General features: G+C 58.5%; 1 non-coding gene across 1 annotated transcript; it reads left to right on the forward strand.

Moving 5' to 3' along the window:
* Positions 1–13,954: 13,954 nt before the first annotated feature.
* On the forward strand, positions 13,955–14,073 carry LOC131869107 (5S ribosomal RNA). The gene has a single exon (XR_009367502.1). It is a non-coding gene; the product is annotated as a 5S ribosomal RNA (ribosomal RNA).
* Positions 14,074–14,630: the final 557 nt, after the last annotated feature.

Genomic DNA, 14,630 nt, shown 5'->3' on the forward strand with positions numbered 1-14,630 from the left:
TGCTCGCGACAGTCATGCCGTGAGAGTGTGCACCGTGCACGCGACCGAGTAAGGCCACTCAGAGACATCCATTTCCCAGGCATATGCCCCCTACGCACTTTTGGTGGTGCACCCCGCACGAACAATCCCGCCTCGACCAGCCTGAACAATTCCCCTCTCGAAGGAAGGCCTCGGCCTTAATCGTCCACGACAAACAGCTCGACGAGGCATGAAGCACCCACGGGAGCCGGAGCACGACGATGCAGAGTCTCGGTTCACAGGAGCCTGGGAAGAACATCCCGTACGGAACCCTTTACCCGAAAACATCCGAACCGCACATGCTCGCGACAGTCCTGCCGTTAGAGAATGCACCGTGCACGCGACCGAGTAAGGCCACTCAGAGACATCCATTTCCCAGGTATATGCCCCCTACGCACTTTTGGTGGCGCAACTCGCACGAACAGTCCCACCTCGACCCCGTATACAAGCTTTTTTGCCTCGAAGAGTTCGTCGGAGACGAAGAAGCAACCTTCAGTGCAACCGTAGCACTCTTTTGTGCAACCGCCCAAACAACGCCCCCTCTACCCTCTGTCGAAACACTCGGCATTGCTGCTCCCTAAGGTGAGCTTCTCCTCATAGGCAATTCCGCTCTTATCCGGTCACGTTTGTGTGCCCGAATTTCGCAAGGCAACCTCCATGGGACATGGAAAAGACTCGAGAAGAGAGCTCGCTCACGGGAGAGAGAAGCCAAGGAGACCACGAGAGTGCTGAGAGTGGGACAGCGCTGAATAGGCGGGAGAAGCCTGCGCGTATAAACGGAGATATATATCCAATTGCAACGAAGGAACGTGCCAAAGATCGAGAACAATGGCAGAAATGCTAGTAACGTGCACTTCGGGACCAACGCATCACCGGAAGACAACCGCCAAACATCGAAAGAGTCGCGATGCTCCGCAACCTACGTGCAAAGCGGTCGCACACCGGGTAAGGGAGTGAGAGCCCCAAACATAGCTGGGCGAGGCGCTCACTCCGCTCTTTAATATCTCGTTAATACCGCCAAGGAAATGGCACAAGCACACACACACAAGCATCCTCGGAAGAGGACAGTTCGAGTGACAGGTCAAATCCAAGAGTTCCGAAGACTACCTCCAGGAACAATCGGGAACAAGACCGATTACAAGTCGTCGAGTCTGTTACTGGGCGAACACGAGATGCGCACAGGAAATCGATCAGCCCTCACAATGGCCCAAGGCCAGAGATCGGACTGCTACGATTTACCCCAACAATCATCGTGCCACTCTTCGCAGAGAGGTGATAGACGCCAACGAGCCCGCGCATAGCAATCGAGGTGTAAAAAGGGCGTTGAAGGCAGGAAGCCTGGACGAAAGAGGCTACGAGGTCACCTCGAAGCGGTCTAAGAATCGGGCGCACTTGGGGCGACTACCAGTGCCAACCCCTTATCCCGCGGTGCGTCCGACACACAGAAATTTCCAAGGCGGCCAAGGAGCCTCCCCGCATAGCAATCGGGGTGTGAGGTTACGGATGCAGCATTGATAGCAATCGAGGTGGGAGGCGAAGGATGCAGAAGTGAGAGCCGAGGGATGTAGCAGAGATAGCAATCGGGGTGTGTGATGCAGAAGAGATAGCAATCGAGGTGTGCGGTGGGAAGGGCCCAGCAGCCAGAATGCATGAAGCGACGGATGAAGCAGTGATGACAACCGGGCTGTGAGGAGAGGAGGGATGCAGCCAAGAAAGCAATCAGGGCTCGAGGCAAGGGATGCATCAAGGATAGCAATCATGTTGTGAGGCGAGATTCCAAAGGCTAAACGTGAGAGGCTGCAGGGTCGACTCAGAGAGGTCTATGCATGTGAGAGGCTGAAAGCAAGGTCAACTCGGAGCGGTCTATGCATCGGGCGCGCTTGGGGCGACTACCAGTGCCAACCCCTTATCCCGCGACGCGTCCGACAAAGAGAACGTTCCAAGGCGGCAGAGGAGGTTACCAGCCGAAGGATGCAGTAGCAATAACAGGTATAGTTCCGCGGCGGCCGAGAAGACTCACCGCATAGGAATCGGGATGCGAGGCGAGGGATGCGGCGGGAAGGCCCCGACGGCTAAACGGAAGAGGCTGCAGGGCCGCCTCGGAATGGTCCAAGCATCGGACGCGATTGGGACGACTACCAGTGCCAACCCCTTATCCCGCGATGCGTCCGATACACAGATAGTTCCAAGGCGGCCGAGGAGCCTCACCGCATATCAATCGGGGTGCGAGGCGAGGGATGGGGCGGGAAGGCCCCAACGGCTAGACGGAAGAGGCTTCAGGGCCACCTCGGAATGCTCCAAGCATCGGACGCGCTTGGGGCGACTACCAGTGCCAACCCCTTATCCCGCGATGCGTCCGATACACAGATGGTTCCAAGGCGGCCGAGGAGCCTCACCGCATAGCAATCGGGGGTGCGAGGCGAGGGATGGGGCGGGAAGGCCCCAACGGCTAGACGGAAGAGGCTTCAGGGCCGCCTCGGAATGGTCCAAGCATCGGACGCGCTTGGGGCGACTACCAGTGACAACCCCTCATCCCGCGATGCGTCCGATACGAAGATGGTTCCAAGGCGGCCGAGGAGCCTCACCGCATAGCAATCGGGGTGCGAGGTGGGGGATGCGGCGAGATGGCCCCAACGGCTAGACGGAAGAGGCCACAGGGCCGCGTCGGAATAGTCCAAGCATCGGACGCGCTTGGGGCGACTACCAGTGACAACCCCTTATCCCGCGATGCGTCCGATACGAAGATAGTTCCAAGGCGGCCGAGGAGCCTCACCGCATAGCAATCCGGGTGCGAGGTGGGGGATGCGGCGAGATGGCCCCAACGGCTAGACGGAAGAGGCTGCAGGGCCGCCTCGGAATAGTCCAAGCATCGGACGCGCTTGGGGCGACTACCAGTGACAACCCCTTATCCCGCGATGCTTCCGATACGAAGACAGTTCCAAGGCGGCCGAGGAGCCTCACCGCATAGCAATGGGGGTGCGAGGTGAGGGATGCGGCGAGATGGCCCCAACGGCTAGACGGAAGAGGCCACAGGGCCGCCTCGGAATAGTCCAAGCATCGGACGCGCTTGGGGCGACTACCAGTGACAACCCCTTATCCCGCGATGCATCCGATACGAAGATAGTTCCCAGGCGGCCGAGGAGCCTCACCGCATAGCAATCGGGGTGCGAGGCGAGGGATGCGGCGAGATGGCCCCAAAGGGTAGACGGAAGAGGCTGCGGGGCCGCCTCGGAATAGTCCAAGCATCGAACGCGCTTGGGGCGACTACCACTGCCAACCCCTTATCCCGCGATGCGTCCGATACACAGATAGTTCCGAGGCGGCCGAGGAGCTGGGGGATGCGGCGAGATGGCCCCAACGGCTAGACGGAAGAGGCTGCAGGGCCGCCTCGGAATAGTCCAAGCATCGGACGCGCTTGGGGCGACTACCAGTGACAACCCCTTATCCCGCGATGCGTCCGATACACAGATAGTTCCGAGGCGGCCAAGGAGCCTCACCGCATAGCAATCGTGGTGCGAGGTGGGGGATGCAGCGAGATGGCCCCAACGGCTAGACGGAAGAGGCTGCAGGGCCGCCTCGGAATGGTCCAAGCATCGGACGCGCTTGGGGCGACTACCACTGCCAACCCCTTATCCCGCGATGCGTCCGATACACAGATAGTTCCAAGGCGGCCGAGGAGCCTCACCGAATAGCAATCGGGGTGCGAGGCGAGGGATGCGGCGAGAAAGCCCCAACGGCTAGAGGGAAGAGGCTTCAGGTCCGCCTCGGAATGGTCCAAGCATCGGACGCGCTTGGGGCGACTACCAGTGACAACCCCTTATCCCGCGACGCGTCCGATACACAGATAGTTCCAAGGCGGCCGAGGAGCCTCACCGCATAGCAATCGGGGTGCGAGGCGAGGGATGCGGCGAGAAGGACCCAACGGCTAGACGGAAGAGGCTTCAGGGCCGCCTCGGAATGGTCCAAGCATCGGACGCGCTTGGGGCGACTACCAGTGACAACCCCTTATCCCGCGACGCGTCCGATACACAGATAGTTCCAAGGCGGCCGAGGAGCCTCACCGCATAGCAATCGGGGTGCGAGGCGAGGGATGCGGCGAGAAGGACCCAACGGCTAGACGGAAGAGGCTTCAGGTCCGCCTCGGAATGGTCCAAGCATCGGACGCGCTTGGGGCGACTACCAGTGACAACCCCTTATCCCGCGACGCGTCCGATACACAGATAGTTCCAAGGCGGCCGAGGAGCCTCACCGCATAGCAATCGGGGTGCGAGGCGAGGGATGCGGCGAGAAGGACCCAACGGCTAGACGGAAGAGGCTTCAGGGCCGCCTCGGAATGGTCCAAGCATCGGACGCGCTTGGGGCGACTACCAGTGACAACCCCTTATCCCGCGATGCGTCCGATACACAGATAGTTCCAAGGCGGCCGAGGAGCCTCACCGCATAGCAATCGGGGTGCGAGGCGAGGGATGCGGCGAGAAGGACCCAACGGCTAGACGGAAGAGGCTTCAGGGCCGCCTCGGAATGGTCCAAGCATCGGACGCGCTTGGGGCGACTACCAGTGACAACCCCTTATCCCGCGACGCGTCCGATACACAGATAGTTCCAAGGCGGCCGAGGAGCCTCACCGCATAGCAATCGGGGTGCGAGGCGAGGGATGCGGCAAGAAGGACCCAACGGCTAGACGGAAGAGGCTTCAGGGCCGCCTCGGAATGGTCCAAGCATCGGACGCGCTTGGGGCGACTACCAGTGACAACCCCTTATCCCGCGACGCGTCCGATACACAGATAGTTCCAAGGCGGCCGAGGAGCCTCACCGCATAGCAATCGGGGTGCGAGGCGAGGGATGCGGCGAGAAGGACCCAACGGCTAGACGGAAGAGGCTTCAGGTCCGCCTCGGAATGGTCCAAGCATCGGACGCGCTTGGGGCGACTACCAGTGACAACCCCTTATCCCGCGACGCGTCCGATACACAGATAGTTCCAAGGCGGCCGAGGAGCCTCACCGCATAGCAATCGGGGTGCGAGGCGAGGGATGCGGCGAGAAGGACCCAACGGCTAGACGGAAGAGGCTTCAGGGCCGCCTCGGAATGGTCCAAGCATCGGACGCGCTTGGGGCGACTACCAGTGACAACCCCTTATCCCGCGACGCGTCCGATACACAGATAGTTCCAAGGCGGCCGAGGAGCCTCACCGCATAGCAATCGGGGTGCGAGGCGAGGGATGCGGCGAGAAGGACCCAACGGCTAGACGGAAGAGGCTTCAGGGCCGCCTCGGAATGGTCCAAGCATCGGACGCGCTTGGGGCGACTACCAGTGACAACCCCTTATCCCGCGATGCGTCCGATACACAGATAGTTCCAAGGCGGCCGAGGAGCCTCACCGCATAGCAATCGGGGTGCGAGGCGAGGGATGCGGCGAGAAGGACCCAACGGCTAGACGGAAGAGGCTTCAGGGCCGCCTCGGAATGGTCCAAGCATCGGACGCGCTTGGGGCGACTACCAGTGACAACCCCTTATCCCGCGACGCGTCCGATACACAGATAGTTCCAAGGCGGCCGAGGAGCCTCACCGCATAGCAATCGGGGTGCGAGGCGAGGGATGCGGCGAGAAGGACCCAACGGCTAGACGGAAGAGGCTTCAGGGCCGCCTCGGAATGGTCCAAGCATCGGACGCGCTTGGGGCGACTACCAGTGACAACCCCTTATCCCGCGACGCGTCCGATACACAGATAGTTCCAAGGCGGCCGAGGAGCCTCACCGCATAGCAATCGGGGTGCGAGGCGAGGGATGCGGCGAGAAGGACCCAACGGCTAGACGGAAGAGGCTTCAGGGCCGCCTCGGAATGGTCCAAGCATCGGACGCGCTTGGGGCGACTACCAGTGACAACCCCTTATCCCGCGACGCGTCCGATACACAGATAGTTCCAAGGCGGCCGAGGAGCCTCACCGCATAGCAATCGGGGTGCGAGGCGAGGGATGCGGCGAGAAGGACCCAACGGCTAGACGGAAGAGGCTTCAGGGCCGCCTGGGAATGGTCCATGCATCGCACGCGCTTGGGGCGACTACCAGTGACAACCCCTTATCCCGCGACGCGTCCGATACACAGATAGTTCCAAGGCGGCCGAGGAGCCTCACCGCATAGCAATCGGGGTGCGAGGCGAGGGATGCGGCGAGAAGGACCCAACGGCTAGACGGAAGAGGCTTCAGGGCCGCCTCGGAATGGTCCAAGCATCGGACGCGCTTGGGGCGACTACCAGTGACAACCCCTTATCCCGCGACGCGTCCGATACACAGATAGTTCCAAGGCGGCCGAGGAGCCTCACCGCATAGCAATCGGGGTGCGAGTCGAGGGATGCGGCGAGAAGGACCCAACGGCTAGACGGAAGAGGCTTCAGGGCCGCCTCGGAATGGTCCAAGCATCGGACGCGCTTGGGGCGACTACCAGTGACAACCCCTTATCCCGCGATGCGTCTGATACACAGATAGTTCCAAGGCGGCCGAGGAGCCTCACCGCATAGCAATCGGGGTGCGAGGCAAGGGATGCGGCGAGAAGGACCCAACGGCTAGACGGAAGAGGCTTCAGGGCCGCCTCGGAATGGTCCAAGCATCGGACGCGCTTGGGGCGACTACCGTTGCCAACCCCTTATCCCGCGATGCGTCTGATACACAGATAGTTCCGAGGCGGCCGAGGAGCCTCACCGCATAGCAATCGGGTTGCGAGGCAGATTATTGGGAAGGGAACCCCCTGGGATGCGGCTCAAGCAGTGCCCAAAGGGACTGGAATGCGGAATCACATCGAGAGACCCAAATGCTATACGAGGGCTCAAATCGAATTATCGATTTGGCCACGACATGGACGCATCGGAACGACTACCTTTGCCGAACCACTCGCAATTGCATCCATACCGAAACCAATAGACATTTCCGTTAGAGCCCTCGCATAGCATTCGGGAATCTCGCATGCCCCTCTAAATCGACCAATGCTGGCGCTCAACGAAAATCCGAGCGCTACCACCGTTCGAGCGCCAGCATTGGTCGAGTTAGAGGGGCACGGGGGAGAATGCTCCAGTCAACACCTCCCCTATATAAGTTATTTGTCCGATTCTCGCACAACCGTAGTCTGCCTCGTCGAATCAAACAACGGTCCCAGATTCCGACTTCCGTTCCGTAGAGACCCAAAAGCTAGATGGAGGCTCGCAAGAAAGAGAGTCGGCGCATAGCAATCGGGTTTCTCGAACGTTTAGGGACCGAGCTCACTTGCGGATAGGGCAAAATCCGCCAAGCAACCCAAAAGCTAGACGGGGGCTCGAATCGAATCGCCTAGGCGGCCACAACAACGACGTGTTGGATCGACTACCAGTGCCAAACCATTCAGCAAGACTAGTCTGTGTCGAGGCCGGATAGAGATTCTCAGAGAGCGCCCGTACAGCATTTAGGAGACCTGCCGCGTCCCTCACACTCGACAAATGGTGGTGCACGTTTATAAATCCGAGCGATCCCAACCCTTTCAAGCACCAACATCGGTCGAGATAGAGGGGCACGGAGGGGGCTGCGTGAGACAACACAGTCCCCTATATAAGTTATTTGTCCGATTCTCACACATCCGAAGAATGGTCATCAAATCGGACAACAGCCCAAACTTCCGACTTCCGTCCCAGAAAGCCCAAGAGCTATCTAAAACGTTCATGGCCGGAACTCGATCGCGGCTATACCAGTCCGCCAAGCAACCCAAAAGCTAGACTGGAGCTCTAGTCGAATCACCTCTGTGGCCATTGCAAGGACGTGTTGGAGCGACTACCATTGCCGAACCATTCCGCAGGTCGAGTCCATACCAAGGCCGCATAGAGATTCACGATGAGCTCCTGCATAGCAATCAGGAGACTTGCCGTGTCCATCACAATCGATAAATCCTGGTGCAAGATTTTTGCATCCGAGCGCTCCAACCAGTCGAGCACCAGCATCAATCGACATAAACGGGCACGGGGGGAGGATGCTCGAGAACACTACCTCCCCTATATAAGTTATTTGTCCGATTCTCAAGCAGCCGAAGTCTGGTCATCGAATCGGGTCAAAGACCACAACTTCCGACTTTACCCACAATGCAAGTCATCGAATCGAACATCGGCCCCCGAGTCGGACTCCATGCGTATGTCAGGTCATCGGACCCAAATTCCGCCTTCCTGCGCATGGCGGGCCATCAATATCAACTCGGTCATCGGACCCAAACTCCGCCTTTCTGCGCATGGCACGCCTTCAAATCGGTCATCGGACCCAAATTCCGCCTTCCTGTGCATGGCGGGCCATCAACATCAACTCGGTCATCGGACCCAAATTCCGCCTTTCTGCGCATGGCACGCCATCAACTCGGTCATCGGACCCAAATTCCGCCTTCCTGCGCATGGCAGGTCATCGGACACAAATTCAGACCTCGCCAATATGCCTACGTATCGAATCGGTCATCGGACCCAACTTCCGACTTCATCCATACTGTAGGGTCTTTGAGGTTGGCGCGGTGCGCTCAACCCGGGGAGTCGACCCATCGAAGCATACACCTCCCCTATATAAGCTATTTGTCCGATTCCCACACCTGTGTAGTTTGCACCTCTGACCAGGACATCGACCCCAACTTCCGAACTCGACTGCAACGACGGCACCAGCGCCTTGGTGCGCACCTTGCGACGCACAGTCCCAACATTCGCCTTCCTGCACATGGCAGGTCATCGGACCCAAATTCCGACCTCGCGAGTATGCCTACATATCGAATCGGTCATCGGACACAACTTCCGACTTCATCCATACCGTAGGGTCTTTGAGGTTGGCGCGGTGCGCTCAACCCGGGGAGTCGACCCAACGAAGCATACACCTCCCCTATATAAGCTATTTGTCCGATTCCCACACCTGTGTAGTTTGCACCTCCGATCAGGACATCGACCCCAACTTCCGAACTCGCCTGCAACGACCGAACCAGCGCCTTGGTGCGCACCTTGCAACGCACAGTGCCAACATTCGCCTTCCTGCACATGGCAGGTCATCGGACCCAAATTCCGACCTCGCGAGTATGCCTACATATCGAATCGGTCATCGGACCCAACTTCCGACTTCATCCATACCGTAGGGTCTTTGAGGTTGGCGCGGTGCGCTCAACCCGGGGAGTCGACCCAACGAAGCATACACCTCCCCTATATAAGCTATTTGTCCGATTCCCACACCTGTGTAGCTTGCACCTCCGATCAGGACATCGACCCCAACTTCCGAACTCGACTAAAAAGACCGCACCAGCACCTTGGTGTGCACCTTGCAACGCACAGTGCCAACATTCGCCTTCCTGCACATGGCAGGTCATCGGACCCAAATTCCGACCTCATGAGCATACCTACTAATCGAATCGGTCATCGGACCCAACTTCCGACTTCATCCATACCGTAGGGTCTTTGAGGTTGGCGCGGTGCGCTCAACCTGGGGAGTCGACCCATCGAAGCATACACCTCCCCTATATAAGCTATTTGTCCGATTCCGACACCTGTGTAGTTTGCACCTCCGCTCAGGACATCGACCCCAACTTCCGAACTCGCCTGCAACGACCGAACCAGCGCCTTGGTGCGCACCAAAAGTGCGCACTTTTGGAGGGCACTTTTGTGCGCTCCAAAGGTGCGCACTTTTGGAGGGCACTTTTGTGCGCTCCAAAGGTGCGCACTTTTGGAGGGCACTTTTTGGAGGGCACTTTTGTGCGCTCCAAAGGTGCGCACTTTTGGAGGGCACTTTTTGGAGGGCACTTTTCTGCGCTCCAAAGGTGCGCACTTTTGGAGGGCACTTTTTGGAGGGCACTTTTCTGCGCTCCAAAGGTGCGCACTTTTGGAGGGCACTTTTTGGAGGGCACTTTTCTGCGCTCCAAAGGTGCGCACTTTTGGAGGGCACTTTTTGGAGGGCACTTTTCTGCGCTCCAAAGGTGCGCACTTTTGGAGGGCACTTTTGTGCACTCCAAAGGTGCACACTTTTGGAGGGCACTTTTTGGAGGGCACTTTTCTGCACTCCAAAGGTGCGCACTTTTGGAGGGCACTTTTTGGAGGGCACTTTTGTGCGCTCCAAAGGTGCGCACTTTTGGAGGGCACTTTTTGGAGGGCACTTTTGTGCGCTCCAAAGGTGCGCACTTTTGGAGGGCACTTTTGTGCACTCCAAAGGTGCGCACTTTTGGAGGGCACTTTTCCTGCGCTCCAAAGGTGCACACCTAGGTGAGCACCTTCGACCACACCTTGTAGCACACCAAACTCTGACTTTCGACTTCATCCGCAATGCAGGGTCTTTGAGGTTGGCGCAATGCGCACAACCAGGGGAGTCGACCCATCAAACCCAACACCTCCCCTATATAAGCTATTTGTCTGATTCTCATACATGCGTAGCCTGCAGGAGCAATTAGGACATCGACCCCAACTTTCGGCTTCTAAACGAAAACAAGGTCTTTGAGGTTGGTGTAATGCGAACAACTAGGGGAGTCAACCCATCAAACCCAACACCTCCCCTATATAAGCTATTTGTCTGATTCTCATACATGTGTAGTCTACAGGAGCAATTAGGACATCGACCCCAACTTTTGACTTCTTAACGAAAACAAGGTCTTTGAGGTTGACGTAATGCGCACAACCAGGGGAGTCGACCCATCAAACCCAACACCTCCCCTATATAAGCTATTTGTCCGATTCTCATACATGTGTAGCCTACAGGAGCCATTAGGACATTGACCCCAACTTTTGACTTCTTAACGAAAACAAGGTCTTTGAGGTTGGCGTAATGCGCACAACCAAGGGAGTTGACCCATCAAACCCAACACCTCCCCTATATAAGCTATTTGTCTGATTCTCATACATGTGTAGCCTGCAACAACGATTAGGACATCCACCCCAACTTCTGAATTCGTCTGCGTTGACCGCACCAAAGGTGCACGCCTTGGTGCTCACCAAAATCCGACTTCCGACTTCTTCTGCTATGCGGGGTCTTTGAGGTTGGCGCAGTGCGCACAACCAGGGGAGTCAACCCACCGAATGCAACACCTCCCCTATATAAGCTATTTGTCTGATTCTCATACATGCGTAGACTGCAGCAATGATTAGGACATCCACCCCAACTTTTGACTTCTTAAACAAGACAGGGTCTTTGAAGTTGGTGCAGTGCACACAACCAGGGGAGTCGACCCATCAAACGCAACACCTCCCCTATATAAAGCTATTTGTCCGATTCTCATACGTGTAGTCTGCAGCAGCGATTAGGACATCGACCCCAACTTCCGAATTCGTTTGCATTGACCGCACCAAAGGTGCACGCCTTGGTGTGCACCTTGGAGTGCACTTTGGTGCTCACCTCGGTGCACACTTTGGTGTGCACCTCGGTGTGCACCAAAGGTGCGCACCTTGGAGCGCACCAAAGGTGTACACTTTGGAGCGCACCACATAGGGTCTTTGAGAGGTTGGCGCAGTGCGCACACCAAGGTGGGTGTTGAGGTGCGTGCCGAGGTGGGTGGGTGCTAGGGTGCGCTCCATGGTGGGTGCCAGGGTGGGTGCGTGCTAGGGTGGATTCCAAAGAGGGTCATAGGGTGGGTGCCAAGGTGGGTTGGTGATATAGTGGGTTCAAAGGTGGGTACTAGGGTGGGTTCCAAGGTGGGTCACAAGTTGGGTGCCAGGATGCGTGGGTGTTAGGTTGGGTGCCAAGGTGGGCTCCTGCGTGGGTGGGTGCTAGGGTGGGTTTCAAGGTGGACGCGAGGGCGGGTGCCAAGGTGGGTAACAAGTTGGGTGTTAGGATGGGTGAGTGCTAGAGTGGGTGCCAAGGTGGGTGGGTGCTAAGGTGGATGCCAAGGTGGTTCACAGGGTGGGTGGGTTCTAGGGTGAGTTCCAAGGTGGGTCACAGGTTTAGTGCTAGGGTGCGTGTCAAGGCGGGTGTCGAGGTGCCTGGGTGCTAGGGTGTGGATGCCAATGTGGGTCATAGGGTGGGTACTAGGGTGGGCTGCAATGTGGGTGCCAAGGTGGGTAACATGCTCGGTTGGTTCTAAATTGGGTGTCAGGGTGGGTGTGCACCCACCTTGCCCGAGGTGGGTGCCAAGGTGCCAGTGTGGGTGGGTGCTAAGGTGGATGCCAAGGTGGGTGAGAAGGTGGGTGATAGGTTGAGTGGTAGGATGGGTGGGTGCCAAGATGGGTCACAGGGTGGGTGCAAGGGTGGGTAGGTGCTAGGGTTGGTGTCAGGGTGGGTGGGTGCTAGGTTGGGTTCCAAGGTGGGTGCGAGGGTGAGTGTCAAGGTGGGTCACAGGTTAGGTGCTAGGATGGGTGAGTGCTAGGGTGCAAAGGTGCCAGGGTGGGTGCTAGGATGGGTCGATGCTAGGGTGAGTGGCAAGGTGGGTCCACAAGTGTCAAGGTGGGTGCCGAGGTGGGTGCCAACTTGGGTTCCAAGGTGGGTGCCAAGTGGGCGACTGCTATGGTGGATGCCAAGGTGGGTCACGGGGTGGGTGCCAAGTTGCTAGGTTGTGTTCCAAGGTGGGTGCCAACGTGGCTGCTAGGGTGCGTGGGTTAAAGGGTGTGTCACAACGTGGGTGCCAGGATGGGTGCGCACCCACACTGGCCAAGACGGGTGCAAGGTTGGGTTCCAAGCCCGGTCACAGGCTGGGTGCTAGGATGGGTGGGTGCCAAGGTGGGCACCAGGGTGGGTGCACCCACCCTGGCCAAGGTGGGTCACGGGGTGGGTCCTAGGGTGGGTAACAGGGTGGGTACTAAGGTGCGTGCCAAGGTGGGTCATGGGGTGGGTGCCAAGGTGGGCACCAGGGTGGGTGTGCACCAACCCTAGCCAGGGTAGGTCACGGGGTGGTTGTCGGGGTGGGCGTCAAGGAGCCAAGGTGGGTGGCAAGTAGCCAAGTTGCGTGCCAAGGTGGGTGTCGGGGTGGGTGCCAAGGATCCAAGGTGGGTGCCAAGGAACCAAGGTGGGTGTCTGGGTGGGTGCCGAGGTGGGAGCCAGGGTGGGTCCCAAGGTGAGTGCAAAGGTGGGTGCCAGGGTCAAGGTGAGTGCCAATGTGGGTTCCAAGGTGCCAGGGTCAGGGTGAGTGCCAATGTGGGTTCAAAGGTGCTAAGTTGGGTGCGAGGTTGGGTGCGAGGGTGGGTGGGTGCCAAGGTGTGCTAGGTGGAAGCCCGGGTGGGTCGGCATCCCATGGGTGTCGAGTTGGGTGCCTGATGGGTGCTTCTTGTCAAGTTTTAGTCGTCGGGACTCATTTCGAGCCTTAGAGGTCGTTTCTTGTCCGGTTGCCCTGTCTTCGACCTGGGAACCCAATTTTGGTCCTCGGGTCCCATTTTTTTTTGTCTCGCATCCCACTTTTGGCCTGTGGCCTTTTCGGGGTCGATTCTCGTTTTGGGCATCAGAGCATGTTTCTTCTCCTAAAACCCAATATTTGTTTATTAAGTCTCGGAACACATTTTTGTTCTCGTGGACCCATCATGGGTCTTGGAACGCATTTGTGGTCCTTGGGTCCCATTTTGCATCCCGAAACTTGTGTTTTGGTGCTTGATCCCTATTTTGGGTGCCCACCTTGCACCAAGTGCGCACCCGGGGCAAACCGAGCGCCTTGGTGCACCGGGGCAAGATCGAGCGTGCACCCGAGGCGCCCCGAACATGCACCAAGGTGCACTCGGCCCACATGTGAGCGCAGGTCGTTGCGCCCGAGGTGGTGTGTGGGCACCGCGTTGCAGACGGGACACTGCACGCACACGACGCCCCGTCCAGGTGCACGCACGTAGGCCGGGCCGGGTGCACACCCGACGCCCTAGCAAGGTGAGCGCACCCGGGCAGGGCTCACACTTGGCGAACGGGGCGCACTTCGCGAGGGAGGGTGTGCACCTCGACGGGGGTGGGTGGCCGGGGTGGATTCGCACGTGGGTCGCGGTTTGCTAAGTACACACTGCGACAAGCTCATAACGGGTGCGATCATACCAGCGTTAGTGCACCGGATCCCATCAGAACTCCGCAGTTAAGCGCGCTTGGGCCGGAGTAGTACTAGGATGGGTGACCTCCCGGGAAGTCCCGGTGTTGCACCCTTTCTTAGTTTTTCGCCGGGCGTCGCAATGCTATTTGAATAAACCTTTTGCCCGTTTGCGTTCTCGTCGGGGCCGGGCCGGGCCGGGGTGCGCTGCCCGCACTACCGCGCGCGCGGGGGGCGACACCGAGCGCGCACCCGAGGCGCCCCGAGCACACAGGCCACGGTGCAACCCGGGCGTTGTGCGCGCACCCCGGTGCGCCCGAGGTGCTGCGCGCGCACCCAGGTGAAATCGGTGTGCACCTCGGCCAGTGCGCGCTCGGTCGAGTCGCGCACGTTGGCCAAGGTGCACGGTGATGTTTCTTACTCTAAGGTTCCGCACCAGACGCCCGGGACAGGTGAGCGAAGCTGGGCGGGGCCGGGTGCGCGGCCGGGGCAGGTGCACGCAGCTGGAGAGAGCTTTGGAGCACACCAGAGGTGCGCACCTTGGAGCACACTTCGGAGCGCACCAATGATGCGCTCCATTCAAAAGTTTCCTGAAAAGGCAAAAAAAGTTGAGATTATAGAATTTCCCACTTGAGAGATTGTAAAAAAAAAAAATTTAAAATGAAGGAAACGC

Source organism: Cryptomeria japonica, unplaced genomic scaffold (assembly GCF_030272615.1).
Source record: "Cryptomeria japonica unplaced genomic scaffold, Sugi_1.0 HiC_scaffold_234, whole genome shotgun sequence".
Lineage (NCBI taxonomy): Eukaryota > Viridiplantae > Streptophyta > Pinopsida > Cupressales > Cupressaceae > Cryptomeria > Cryptomeria japonica.